The sequence below is a fragment of the Phyllostomus discolor genome, chromosome 3 (genome assembly GCF_004126475.2).
Source record: "Phyllostomus discolor isolate MPI-MPIP mPhyDis1 chromosome 3, mPhyDis1.pri.v3, whole genome shotgun sequence".
Lineage (NCBI taxonomy): Eukaryota > Metazoa > Chordata > Mammalia > Chiroptera > Phyllostomidae > Phyllostomus > Phyllostomus discolor.
In genome coordinates this window covers 202,243,103-202,256,352 of record NC_040905.2, presented here as the reverse complement: position 1 = coordinate 202,256,352, position 13,250 = coordinate 202,243,103, and positions in this window count along the sequence as shown.

The following is a 13,250-nucleotide window of genomic DNA, read 5'->3' as shown; positions in this document are numbered from 1 at the left end:
TAACCTGGCTCCTCAACTCTAGTCATTATCTTGCTCTCCATCTATGAGTCTGTCTCTGTTTTGCTTGTTAGTTCAGTTTGTTCATTAGATTCCACATATGAATGAAACTGTATGATACTTCTCTTTCTCTGACTGCCTCATTTCACTTAGTGTGATATTCTCAGGTCCCTCCAGTGATTCCACTTCTGGGAATTTATCTGAAGAAACTTGAAACACTAATTCAAAAGAACACATGCACCCCTATGTTCATTGTAGCGTTGTTACAACAGCCAAGATATGGAAACAGTCCAAGGATCCATCAGTAGATGAATGGATATACAACCATGGGACATTTACACAATGGAATACTACTCAGCTATAAAAAAAGAAGATGATTTTACCATTTGCAACAGCATGGATGGACCTGGAGAACATTAGGCTTAGTATTTTATCTTTTAGACTCAATGGTAAATACCTAGTGTACTGAGAGAGTACTCACAACACTATTACATCTGTCACTGAACTGTAGCACCAGCTAAAAGGCTGGTGCTCTGCATATGCTCCAGAATGGACTGGTTGATTTTTAATCTAGAGGTAGCTTCCGTGCAGAACAGGAAGCATTAAATTGACTGGAGAAGGTTCTAGTTCTATTTCAGTTACCAGCTGGACATGGAGAGGGGGCCACAGGACAACCACTTAAACTCTCCATGCTTCTACTTCTGATCTATAGAAGCGGGGTGATAGTCTCTGTCCCCAGGGGTACAATGGCTCAGATAGGATAATGCAAACCATAAATTGTGGGGCAGGTTCAAGGTTTTATTGTCCCAGTGATATTTTAGCCCTCTCTGCTTCTTGCTACATGTTACCACATTCTCATTTAAATGAGCACTCAATATTCGCCAAATGATTTTTCCTAAATCAATAATATAAACAAAGAAAACAAGATGATCTAGTAAAAGAGGCTCAGGAAATTGACTCTCAGGATGTGAGTGCAGCATTCTTAGAAAGGTAGGCTGATATAATATGCCACTAACTCTATAAGTCAGAGAAGAATTTACCAGAAAGCTTGCAAGGAAATGCATTTTCTACAATTCACTTCAGCATAGCAATTCTCTGGAGATAACACCATTCACACTCCATTTCAAATTAAAAAACATATGCTTTTTCCTCTCTTAAAAGAAAAAGGAAGGGAACATGGCCTATTTTCTTTCCTTCACAAAAACAAAAGCTTTTAAAATGATAAAAACTGCCTCTGCTTGATAAAACAGCCATCTGCATCTGATTTAGTTAAGTGTTAATCTTGTATCTTTATATTATTATTATTGGTTGGAGAAAAATACATAGATACAAAGAGAGTCCTTTGGAAAGATCACACAGGTTTGACTTTAATTATTCCTGAAACTTGGCCTCACCCTCAGGTTCACCCTCAGATGGAATCTTAGCCCTTAGTGGAAGGATTTGAAACAAAGCTTGAAGAAATACTTCTAATTATTTAGGAATAATATCTCACCTTTCCCCTCCCCCGCTTTTATGATGTTGGTGGAGAAGAGATATTAAGAAACTTTAGAATGAAAAATAGCTATTGCATTTGGCATTTATACGACCCTCTATTATTGTCATCATTTTTATTAGTTATTTCTCCTGTCGGTTGTGGAAGAGAGATCGGATAAGCTTAGCATTCAGAGTGGGTGGGCTCCCCATATGCTGTTATGTCTCATGCAATGGTCATAAACACCAAATGGCATGCCATATGAAACAGGCGCAGGGCGGGCTGCCCAAATATGCAATTATGATAACTGAAGATGGCATCACCTGTACAAATGCTGCAGCAGCTTCAGAATTACTCTCATGGAGATGGTTCCTTTGGGTTTAGGACAAAGGAAGAGAAAGGAGGGTTCGTTGGTAATATTCTCCAAAGGATGGGCTGACATCAAAAGCTGAATTCTGAAAATGACATCAGCATGCGCAAGGGGGCTGGAGCAGGTGTGATTATGAGCTGACCTTGAGTAATGTGGGTGTGAAGTACACAGGTCTACATGGTATAAGCACATTTTCTCAGTGAATATTGTAAATGTGTTGTTCTTCCTCATGATTTTCAAAATAAAATTTTGCTTTCTCTAGCTTAATTTATTGTAAGAATATGGTAAATAGTACAAATAACATACAAAATATGTGCTAATCAACTGTTTGTGTTACCAGTAAGGCTTCTGATCAACAGTAGGGTATTAGTGGTTAAGTCTGGGGGAGTCAAAAGTTACACTCATGGGATTTTGACACTCCTAACTCTCATGCCATTCAAGAGTCAACTGTAAATACTGATGCTTGAACCGTGTGGTGGAAAATGATGGCCGTTACTGCATCAGATGAACAAGTAGAAGGTCAGAAGACATGGGTTTCCATCCCCTGCTCGCAACCTACAATCTGCATAGCTTATATCTTGAATTTTACAACTTTGGTCCCCTTTTTGGACCAAAATGTGTATGATGACTTTAGTGCCTTAGGGTAACACTGGGGAAGAAAGTGGGATCAGCAAACCAGGGCCACCGTTCACACAGACAGTTATCAGACAGCATCCTAAGCAGAAGGAGTAGCAGGGACAAAGGTCATGGGGAGAGTCCCCATGTGAAGGGGGCAGGGCTCGCGGTGCTGGGATCTGGAAGGCCTGCAGAAGGACAGTGAGATCAGAGCTGGGACCAGATCACACGAGGATGGGGATGCTGTGCTGGGGCTTTGTGACAACGAGATGAGAAGCCACCGCTTAGTTTCTTTGTGCTCTAGTTCTTTAGCGGTTTGTTTGTTCATTTTTGGTAGCAGAGGAGTGAAATGTTAAGTGGTCTAGGAAAGGAAATTAATCCAATTAAATAAAATGGATTGGGACGGAAGGAGAAGTAGCAGGAAGACCAGTGGGAGACTTTTTAAAAATGTGGTCCAAACCTGTTCAATCAGAGGGGGGCAGGGGGGAAGGAAGGCAAAGGAGAAATACAGGGGATGGAGCTGGATTTCTGTATGCAGCACCTGTGTGCATGATGGATATATACAGGCAGTATGCGTTATCTGTTATAATTTTCTCTGCTGGGCTGTCCTTTGCAATTTGGTGATGACCCCTCTGATGGTGATTACTGTGTTGTGTGCAGCTGTGGCTGAAGAAAGCCACACTTGTGGGAGCAGGATTTATCACATGAGTCATAAGGCAGCCCTGTGAAGACGAGTTTGCAAGGCAGATTCAGGCTTTCATTCAATAACCTCCCTTTCCTTTCTGAGCAAACCCCAACCAATCTCATCTTCCTTCTGTGTTCAGTATCCCTGTTCTCATGAATGAGAGAATCGTAGGGGGTTAGAGCTCCCAGGGATGGGCTCGTAAAAGGAGAGTGACATAGATACTGGCAGCCATTGGACTAAACAATAGTGCTTATGGTATTAGCACTATTATGGATTTTGGGTTCAAATAGTGTTCCTATGTCACACATGCTGCATGAATGCAACAATTCTGACCTTAGGCAAGAACAAAACATATCTTGGCTTCAGTTTCCTCCCTTGTGAAATGGATATACAAACTCAGAAACTACATGCATTGTTGTAGACTAAATAAGGTAGTGCACAGTAAGCATCTGGCATGAGACTTGTCCACAGGATGAAAGCTGAGTCAATGGTAACTATTCCAATGAGTATGAAGAAGTTTGTTCGCCGCTACACTTAACATTTTTCCCATTCTCACTCCCCCCACCCCCTTCACTCTCATAGTGACAACAACTACCCTGAAACAGGTTTCCCTGCTTAGCTTGGACCTTTCCAATTTGGATACTACAGAGGTTCCATACAAGAGATTAGCACAGTTATTATGAGGTAGAATTAAGGAGACAGGTAGGTGACATGTAGCCACTGCAGACTACATCCCGACCTTCAGAAGCAAATGTCTGAGAGACTAGTTAGATTGTACAATAGTCTGGGCGTGCCATGATAAGAATCTTGAAAGTATAAAACAGCCCTGGCTGGTGTGGCTCAGTGGATTGAACACGGGCCTGTGAACCAAAGGGTTGCTGGTTCAATTCCCAGTCTAGAGCACATGTCTGGGTTGTGGGCCAGCTCCCCATTAGGGGGGTGTGTGAGAGACAACTACACATTGATGTTTCTCTCCCTTTCTTTCTCCCTCCTTTCCCCTTGCCCTAAAAATAAATAAATAAATAAAATCTTTAAAATAACATACATTTTTAAAATAAAGGTTACAACTTTAAAGATGTATTTCTCAAAGGAGAAAATTGTGAACAGAGACAATTGATTATGGCTGGCATTGAGGCTGATTTTCAATACTCAAGTCACTTGGTCTAGGCCAGTGGTTCTCAACCTGGGGGTGACTTTATCCTCAGGGGGACATATGACAATGTGTAGATATATTGTTACAGTTGTAACAAACAACTGTAGATACAGTTGTTTGTTACAACTGTGAGGGATGCTATTGACATCTAGTGAGTCAGAGATACTGCTACTTCAATGCACAGGATAGTGCTTCCAGGACAAGAATGATCTGGCCCTAAAGTGTCAGTAGTTTGATGGTTGAGAAACCTTGGTCTAAGGCAATCATTGTAACTCTTCCCCATTTACCACAGATGGGTTCAGGAATCTGGTGAAATAGACACAAGCCAATGAATGTCACATTCTGTTCATGTCTGTTACTCATCTTGGGGTCAGCATACTTTCTAAATTGGCTAAAGGGAAGAATATGTTCAGGGCTGGAAATCTTGTTTCTCCACTTAATGTGAATAAGGAAACACAATGCTCCATTTGCTGCTGGCCACAATTTCATGAACTTTAGAAGAATGAGTCTGAGGATCAAGGATATACTCCAAGGATAGCAAAAAAGAGGGATGGAAATAATTCAAGTTCTTTGAATCTATTCAACTTCAAATCTCGCCCAGTTCTGGATATTTTATCTGAATATATATCTGAATATATTATCTGGATATATATCTGAAATAATAAATGCCATTTTTGTATGTGTCCATTTACATCAGTTTTTCTTTTTTTACTTGTAAACATAATTCTATCAACTAAAATCCTGAGCAAGTGATTTCCTACTTTTTCAGGAGTTTTACCTTCTTTGATGGATTTCCATGCTTGCAATGCAATAGCATCCCCACAATAAACTCCTCCTCGATTCAATACCATGGCCTACCAGTAGACGATCCTTCCTTTCGTTTTTCATTAATGGAGCTTTTCCCAGTCAGGATTAACAAAAGTGAGGGGAAGAAGAACTTGAAGTACTATGCAAGAAGAAAAGGAAAATAAACACAGGAGAGGACAAGTGATATTTTCAGGTGAAAGTTTGAAGTCTCTAGTCTAGCCCCAAAGATTGTCACAATTCAACTCAATTAAAAGTCGTAAGCTTCTATTAAGGAACACTGAGAACTCTGCCAGGGGCCGAGGGTACCTTGATTAGAAAAGGCCACATTCTTTTCTTATAAGGCATTCACGGTCTTTCCTAGGGCACACATACTTGTGAAGTTAATCAACGTATGGGAGGACGGGGGCCATGATGGTAGGGCAGGGAATGGGAAGGAGAAATAGCCCCAAGGTAGGAGTATTCAGCAGGTCACTCTCCGGGTTCCTCCCTCTGTATCTCCCAATCTATTTCTAAGGGGACCATTCTATCTCACAATTCACCTCATGGAACATTCTTTCTGCCACCTTGACCGCCTCCATGATCAAGAGCGCAAAAGAGAAATTCTTACCATGCTTTCCTTCTGGAGCTCATTCTTTTGGTTGCTCTCTGGTTTGAGAGACATGGAGGACAATGACACCTGATGACCATGCCTTTCAGGGAAGAACACCAATGCAGTACCCACACGGGTGAGGAAGGCTCGTTGGTGCAGCCATGCTTTACTTTCATTACAATTCAATGCACAGCACCAGGTGACTATGCAATGTGAGATGTGATCAGAATAGCACAGGTTACAGAAAGAGTTGCAGGACAGTCACCCCTTCCTAGGAAGGAACACACAGTAGAAATGCAAAGAGAGGTAAACAAAAACAACAACAAAAAAACATATTCCTAGGGAAGAATGGATAGGATTTAATGACATGCCAAATGAAAAACAGGGTGGAGTAACAAGGACTCTAGCATTTGAATAGAAGCTAACTTGGAGAGTGATTCTGTCACTGAGAAAGATAGGTTGAGGAGAGAGGTTAGGAGGAGTCAGTTTGAGAGACTAATGATGAGTTTGTTCCTGGCCATATTACCTTAAAAAAATCTAGTAGGTCTGCAACCTCCTTTGGAAATGTTGTCATGTTCCAGGACTAACTGAAGGAAGAACATGAGGATGGATAGAAGGAGGGAAACTTAAGAAAAAAGAAAGTGTAACCTACAATGGAACAAACAAGCATTAGTTTCTACCTTGTCCCCAGTACTTTATAATATGATGTACAGTAGAAAGGGGTGGCTTTTGTAAATAAATGTAAATATGTACAAAAAAAATAAGAAAGAAAAAGCAGGTTTTTCTGATGTCTACTGGTGGTCAAAGATATCAGGAGTGAATATATCTTTCCTGTCTCCCATCCCTACCATTTCTGTCAAGCATAAAAAATAGACCAATTTGTCATTGTGTCTGCATAATATCAGGATAAGAGTGTACTGCTCCCTTCCCTCAGCAGAGGTCACTGGGAAGAGTGTCTTCAAGATTGTCTGAAGGAAAACAAATGAGCAAGCCAAGAAACGGGAGGCAAGGTGCTCTGCTGTGGTAGGAGAAGGGCCGAGATGATGACTTTTGGAAAATTGCATTGGTTTTATCCAACACAGGACTGTTTTAATCATTGCACCAGGGGAGCTGCTTCAAGGACGGATGGATAATGCATATTTCAGAGAGTCTGATAGGGAGATAGTGGGCCTTTAAATGTCGTGAGCAGGGTTTTAAGTGAGCAAAAGTCCTTGGACATCTGTTTAGGGGTGTGGGGTATGAGTTTCCAGGGAAACATCAAGGCTCCCAATGGGCTCAAAGGAGCACTTGAGGAGGCAGACTATAGCAGGACCCTGGGGAGAGAGAGGAGGCATATTGTGCAAAGTCCATTCAGGACTTTACATCCTCCCCCGCTCCAGTTCCCAGCCCCATCCAATGAAAGTAACTGGATGACAAAGGGTAGATAGGCAGAAGAACAGACACCCTGATAGATACATGGACCTTGTGACAGTCTCATGTCCAAATTTCCCAAACCTTTGTTATAGAACTGACTCAAGTGCCAAGAGTTCACAGAGGCACATCAGGGTGTGGGGTGGGGTGGGGGGCTTGTATTTACTTTTAACCCTGTGAATTTAATGGACTAGGGAGAGACTTTAGCATTAAATTATCCAGGTTCATATCCCAGCTTTTTTAAAAAAAGATATTGTTTATTTCTTTTTGGAGAGAGGGGAAGGGAGGAAGAGAGGGAGAGAAACATCAATGTGTGGGTGCCTCTCATATGCTCTCTACTGGGGACCTGGCCTGCAACCCAGGCATGTGGCCTGATTGGTAATAGAACTGGTGACCCTTTGTTTTGCAGCCTGGTGCTCAGTCCACTGAGCTACACCAGCCAGGGCAGATCCCTGCTTTTCTATGAATTACCTGTGAACCTTGGGCAAGTCACTTCAGCTCACCAAATTGGCTTCTTCTCTTGCAAAGTGAGAATAAGTGTTCCTATCTGATGACACTTGCAAACCCAAAGTGTCACAGTATATCACTGCTATGACAGTGATTCTTCTTTTATATTATTATTATGAATTATTATTATTATTGTAAAGAGGGTTGCTCTATGATGACATAAATGTTCCCTCACCTCCCTGGACTTTAGTTTTCTTCTAAGTTAAATGCAGCATTTTGATTAATGATATATATAATAATAATATTTAAGGAGCTCTCCTGATATTCTAAAATTCTTCTAAATGCTATACATGCATTTACTCAAAAATTAGCTTATGCTATAGATAGCATTACTGACCCTATTTTGCTACTGAGAAAAATGAGACATGGAGAGAGAGGTTGAGCTTCTCACCTCGGGTCACACTGCAAAACTGAGACAGGACTTCAGACTTTGTAATGTCAAGACTACCTCTCTGGCTCCTCTAGTGCCTGCCTAAGAACACGTGATGTCGGAATAACAGGGCCCAGACACAGGTCATTTGCAGGTCTGTTTCTTGGTCCCAGGGTTACATCTTACTTTCCCAAAAAGTTATATGAAAGTCTTAGTTTCAGGAGAGGAACCCCTGGTGTTCCTGGTAGCTTTCTTGGATTGACACCTGCAAGGCTGGGAAGGGGTTGTTTCAACTAGAGGTAAAGAAGAAAGCATGTAAAAACACAAAAGAAAACAAATACAAACACTTCTGAGGCTTCTGAGGAGGGAGCCATAGGGCCACAGATTGTATCAAAGATGGAAGAGAACAGAGAGCCCATCTAGATCCTTTCTCTCAATTACATGATGGTGAAAAGAAACTGAGATACAGAGGGAGAGTGCAGCCCAAGGTCACACAGTGAGGAAGCAGCAGAATGGGGACTAGACCGTGATGATGCCTAGGTGAATGCTCTTTGTCTTACACTAAGTGCTCAGCATTGAACTCAGACCTGGGCACAGCATTGAGACCCTGCTCTGACTTTTTATGTGCATAGAATTTAAACACAGTGATCAAAATACTAATATACAGGGTCCAGCACAAATAACACCCTCTTTTTATTATAAAATCTTCTAGTACAAAATCATAAGCATACAGTTCTGTAACATAACAATATCACACTCAAGCACACTATATGACAATATAGGTGAAATGTTCAAATTAAAACTATAAATGATTACCTCCATATTATTACCCTACCAACCACACTTAAGCAGGCCTGACTTCTGCCAGACCCTATATTTTTATTTACAGATTAGAAAAGTTGACTTTGAATAAGGTGGAGCCCCTATATTGAAACAAACACCTGGTTAAGTGCCTACTACAAGGTTGGGTATGCAGCAGGTATTTTATCAAACTCCTTAAGTAAGACTGAACCCCTTGATGGCAGACACATGACTTGTGTCATTCATCTCCCAGTTGTCCTTCCATCTCAAGTCCTTCACGGAATCTGTGCTTTTACAGACACAATTTGTTGTTCCCATCATTTGTGAATCAGCAAATAGATCACACTCCATGAGGTGACCAAAGTGGAATTTTTAAAAAATCTGTATGAAGCTCCTACTATGCTGCCATTGAAAGGAGCCTTTAGCACAATGCCTGGCTCATGGCAGCCCTCTGTAAACACTAGCTGTTAGCACCGCTGCTCAGAGAGCTCATAATAGCCTCTGGGGGAAATCCTGACTATTGAAGAATCCCCATTTTCTCCAAGAAGCCTCAAAATAATGGGGAGATTATCACTTTAACAAATAACTCAAGCATAGTATAACTATTAACGGCAAAACCACAGGGATTTGTGGATGCTACAAATGACAAGCTCAAAGCAGACCTCAGAGATAGGAAATGCAGAATAGGGTTTTGATGGGTGAGTAGAAGCAGGGAAAGCTACTCCAGCAAGAACAAACTGGAGAGAGAAAGCATGAGATTATTCAGAACATTCATAGAATTAGCCAGGAGGCCGTCAGCCACTGAACAGACAAAAATGGGAGAGTAACATGGTCAGATCTGCATTTTAGGAAGAAGACTTTGCCAGCAAGCAGCTCAGACACAAGGAAGGTAGAAAGAAATTGAAAAGGAGAGTATTAGGAGGCTATTGAAGTAATAGAGACACGATCCAACAACCCCACCCCTGTGTACTTATCCAAAGGGAGTGAGCACAGGATAGCAGACATACCTTTACTCCCGTGTCATTGCAGCAGCAGCAGATGCATTTGCAACACCCAAGATATAAGAGCAACAGAGGTGTCTGTCAGTAGGTGAGTAAAGAATATGTGGAACATTATTCACACAGAAAGAATATGTGGAAAATTACATAGCCATGAGAAAGAGAGAAATCCTGCTATTTGCAGCAACCTGGGCAGACCCCGAGGGCACTATGCTAAGCGTAATAAGCCAGACAGAGAAAGACAAATACTTCATGGTACACTCATATGAGGAATCTTTTTTTAAACAGTCAAATGTATGGAAATAGTAGAAAACAGCAGAAAGTGGTTGCCAGGAACTGGGGAGTGGTGGGGGTAGGGACAGGTTGGTAAAGGGTAAAACTGCTCAGCTGTGAGACGAGTACAGACTGAGACTCGAGTGTATGCCATGGTGATTGCAGTTGGTAACACTGCATCGTGTAATTCAAATGTTCTAAGACAGTAGAACTTAAACGTTCTCACTTAAAAAAGGTAAATATATGAGGTGATGGATGTTTACTAACTAATTAGATGGGGGAATGCTTTTACAATAGATATGTATATTGGATTAGGATAATGTACATTTTATCTTACAATTTTATTTGTCAGTTATAATTCGATAACGCTGAAAGAAAGGATTGTCTCTAGAACAGACTTAGGCACAGGTATAATTTAGGCTTACCAGTTTATATTGTGCCCATTTGAGTCGGGAGGATATTGAATGTAATTACTGAAACTGAAAGATAATGAACAGCAAGCAGACTCAACATTTAGAAATAAGAAATAACATAGACAAGAGATAACAGAAGCCTGAATAAACTGAGCTGGTAGAAGAAGAGAGAGACAGATGTTTAAGAGGCAGACGTGATGGGGCCTGGTAAGAGATTGGATGTAGAAGAGGAGGTGGCCTGGGTGGCACCTACCTTCCCCTGCAGGACAAAAGCTGTCTTAGCAGGCTCCTCAGCTCTCTGTTGGGCTCCCATTCCTTCCAGGGCAGGGATTCAAGTGCCCCTCCCAACACCTACAAAAGCAGACTGCTTTCTCTCCAGAGCCAGCCATGAATGGGGATCCTGGCAAATCCTTCCTCCCGCACCTCTCAACCCTGTTGTGTTTATTACTTGAGCTATTTGTCTTTGCTGAATGAACATGACCATCTGTTACTGTAACTCAACTATGAAAAAGGGATGCTTTTATTTTTCCCCGTGTCACTTTGTACTGCTTGGGTGACACCTCAAGGAAGAAAAAAAAGGCGGAAAGCAACAACAAACGGCATCGGTGATGAAAAGGGAGAGGCTAAGCCTCCATCCCTCACACACTTTCGCAAGTAGCCGCATAAAAGGCCCCACAAGACGCGTGGCGCCACCAGCACCGACACTCATCCAGCTGTCTGCACACACTGTGTCCCGCACAGAGCCCATTTCTTATAGTGAAGGGTGTTTTTCTTCTTTTCATTTTTTTTTTTACCTTCTCACCTGGCAACAAATGTAAGATTGTAAAAGCAAGCTGCAAGGTCTATAAAACTTTTCAGGCTCTCTCTGTAACACACAGTGCTTAAGCCCAGGTTATTTAACCTGTCAGCTAAACCTCTCTCTGATACCAACTCAACCTACTTTCCCCTCAAAAACTCCTTTTACTCAGGTATTAAAAGCCTGCCCCAAATGCAATTACCTGTAATTCTCAGGACAAGTGACATTCTTTCCCACATCTATTCTCCTGGCCCAGAATATTGTTTTACAATGTCCCCTTCTGCCTCGCAGCGCCAGCCTCACTGACCTCGTTTCCACCCCTTTATGGTGCCACACTCCCTCCCCCTGCAGGACCTTTCCTCTGCCTCGCTCCCCCCTCCCCTTAGCCCAGGCGGTGTCAGAGATCAGCGCCTGTGTCACTTCTTCAAGGAAATAGGCCCCCCTTTCCCACCCTCAATGGCTTATATCGAGTCACACTGGAGTTTCCTTACTGCTTTAAGATACAGTCATCTGTCATGAGGCATGTGATTATTAGGGTAATGTCTATTTCTTCTTTAGAGACTCAGCTCCATAATGCTCACCGTGGTTTCCTCAGTCACTAACTAGCATAGTGCCGGGTATGTGGTAGGGTCTCAATCATCACATACTGAATACATGAAGCACTAGAAGAATGAATGGACTAATCAATGAATATGAAAATCTTACCCACTCCTCCAGGACAATCTCTAATGCCTCCTCTTATACGTAGCCTTGCCTTAGGCTCCCTCTCACCCACAACCTCTCAGTCATTTGAATATTTAAAACATATTTCCTATGTTTCCCTTGTGAAATTTTTGGGGAATGGCTGCCATCGCAATAGGGGTGCTACTTTTTTTTTACCTCTTGATTAATGGCAAAACCTTTTTTAAAAAAGCTTCTCTAAAAAATCTGAGCCTCCCTTTTATATTCTGGGGTTAGACAAAGATAGGGCTTCTGAAAGCTTTTCTGGCCTTATCCATTAAATAGAGTCCTCTAAAGCATTTCCGAGGTACACTCAGACTCTGTGTACCTACTTAAGTGCTTCAATTTAAGAACTATAAGAAAGGTAAGAAATCTGTGATCTCTAGAAAGGAAATAAGTCATCAGCAATTTAATGGCAGAGTTTTGCCCAGAACCCAGGTCTCTTGATGTCCAGCCTAATCCCTTATCCAATTTTCTGTGTTTATTGTCATATAAAAACAAATAGATATGGCTGGAAAAAAAAGAGACTTATTTATTTCTCTCCTTTGGAACACATTCCTAAAATGGGACAGACAGAGACATTATTTATCCTGCATGGTGGATTCCGAGTTTAATAAAACAACTCTCTTGCCAAAAACTGGAAGGGTGATCCTCTCAAGTTGCGAAGCATCACTAAATTAGCCACATCCATCACACACTGACATGTTCCTGGGATGACACAACATGAAGAACAATGATTTTTACAGAGAAGTATATTAATTGAAAGGTTTTCACAATTTCAGTGCTTGAAATTGCTTAGGAATCAGTACATATTTTAATTGAGTATACATGTATGAAAGAGGTGGTAATTGAGGCTGTCTTAGATTCAATCTATTTTAGCCAGATAGCATAGTTAGTTCCAAAGAGGTCTCTTCTCTACCCCAGACTTTCAGTGTTGCCTTGGGCAAGTCAACTCTCCTCTTTGTTTCACTATTAGTAAAGTGAAGTTCTTGGGTCAGCTTCATAGGTTGTTTCTCCATAAATAACCCAAAGTCTTTGCAGTGAATGTGAGCACACAGTTCATAAGGATTGACAATGTGAAAGGCACTGGACTAGATGTTTTAGCCATAGAGCATCATACCTGACTTCATGGAGCTCAGTGCCTAAAGAACAGGGCAGATATGTAAATAGGCAACTGGAATGCAACAGGGACAAGGAAAAGCTCAACGTGCCCATGTTAGAAAAGAGAAAGAACTTAATAACTATGGATAGAAAGGAGTTACTTAAGCGGATGAA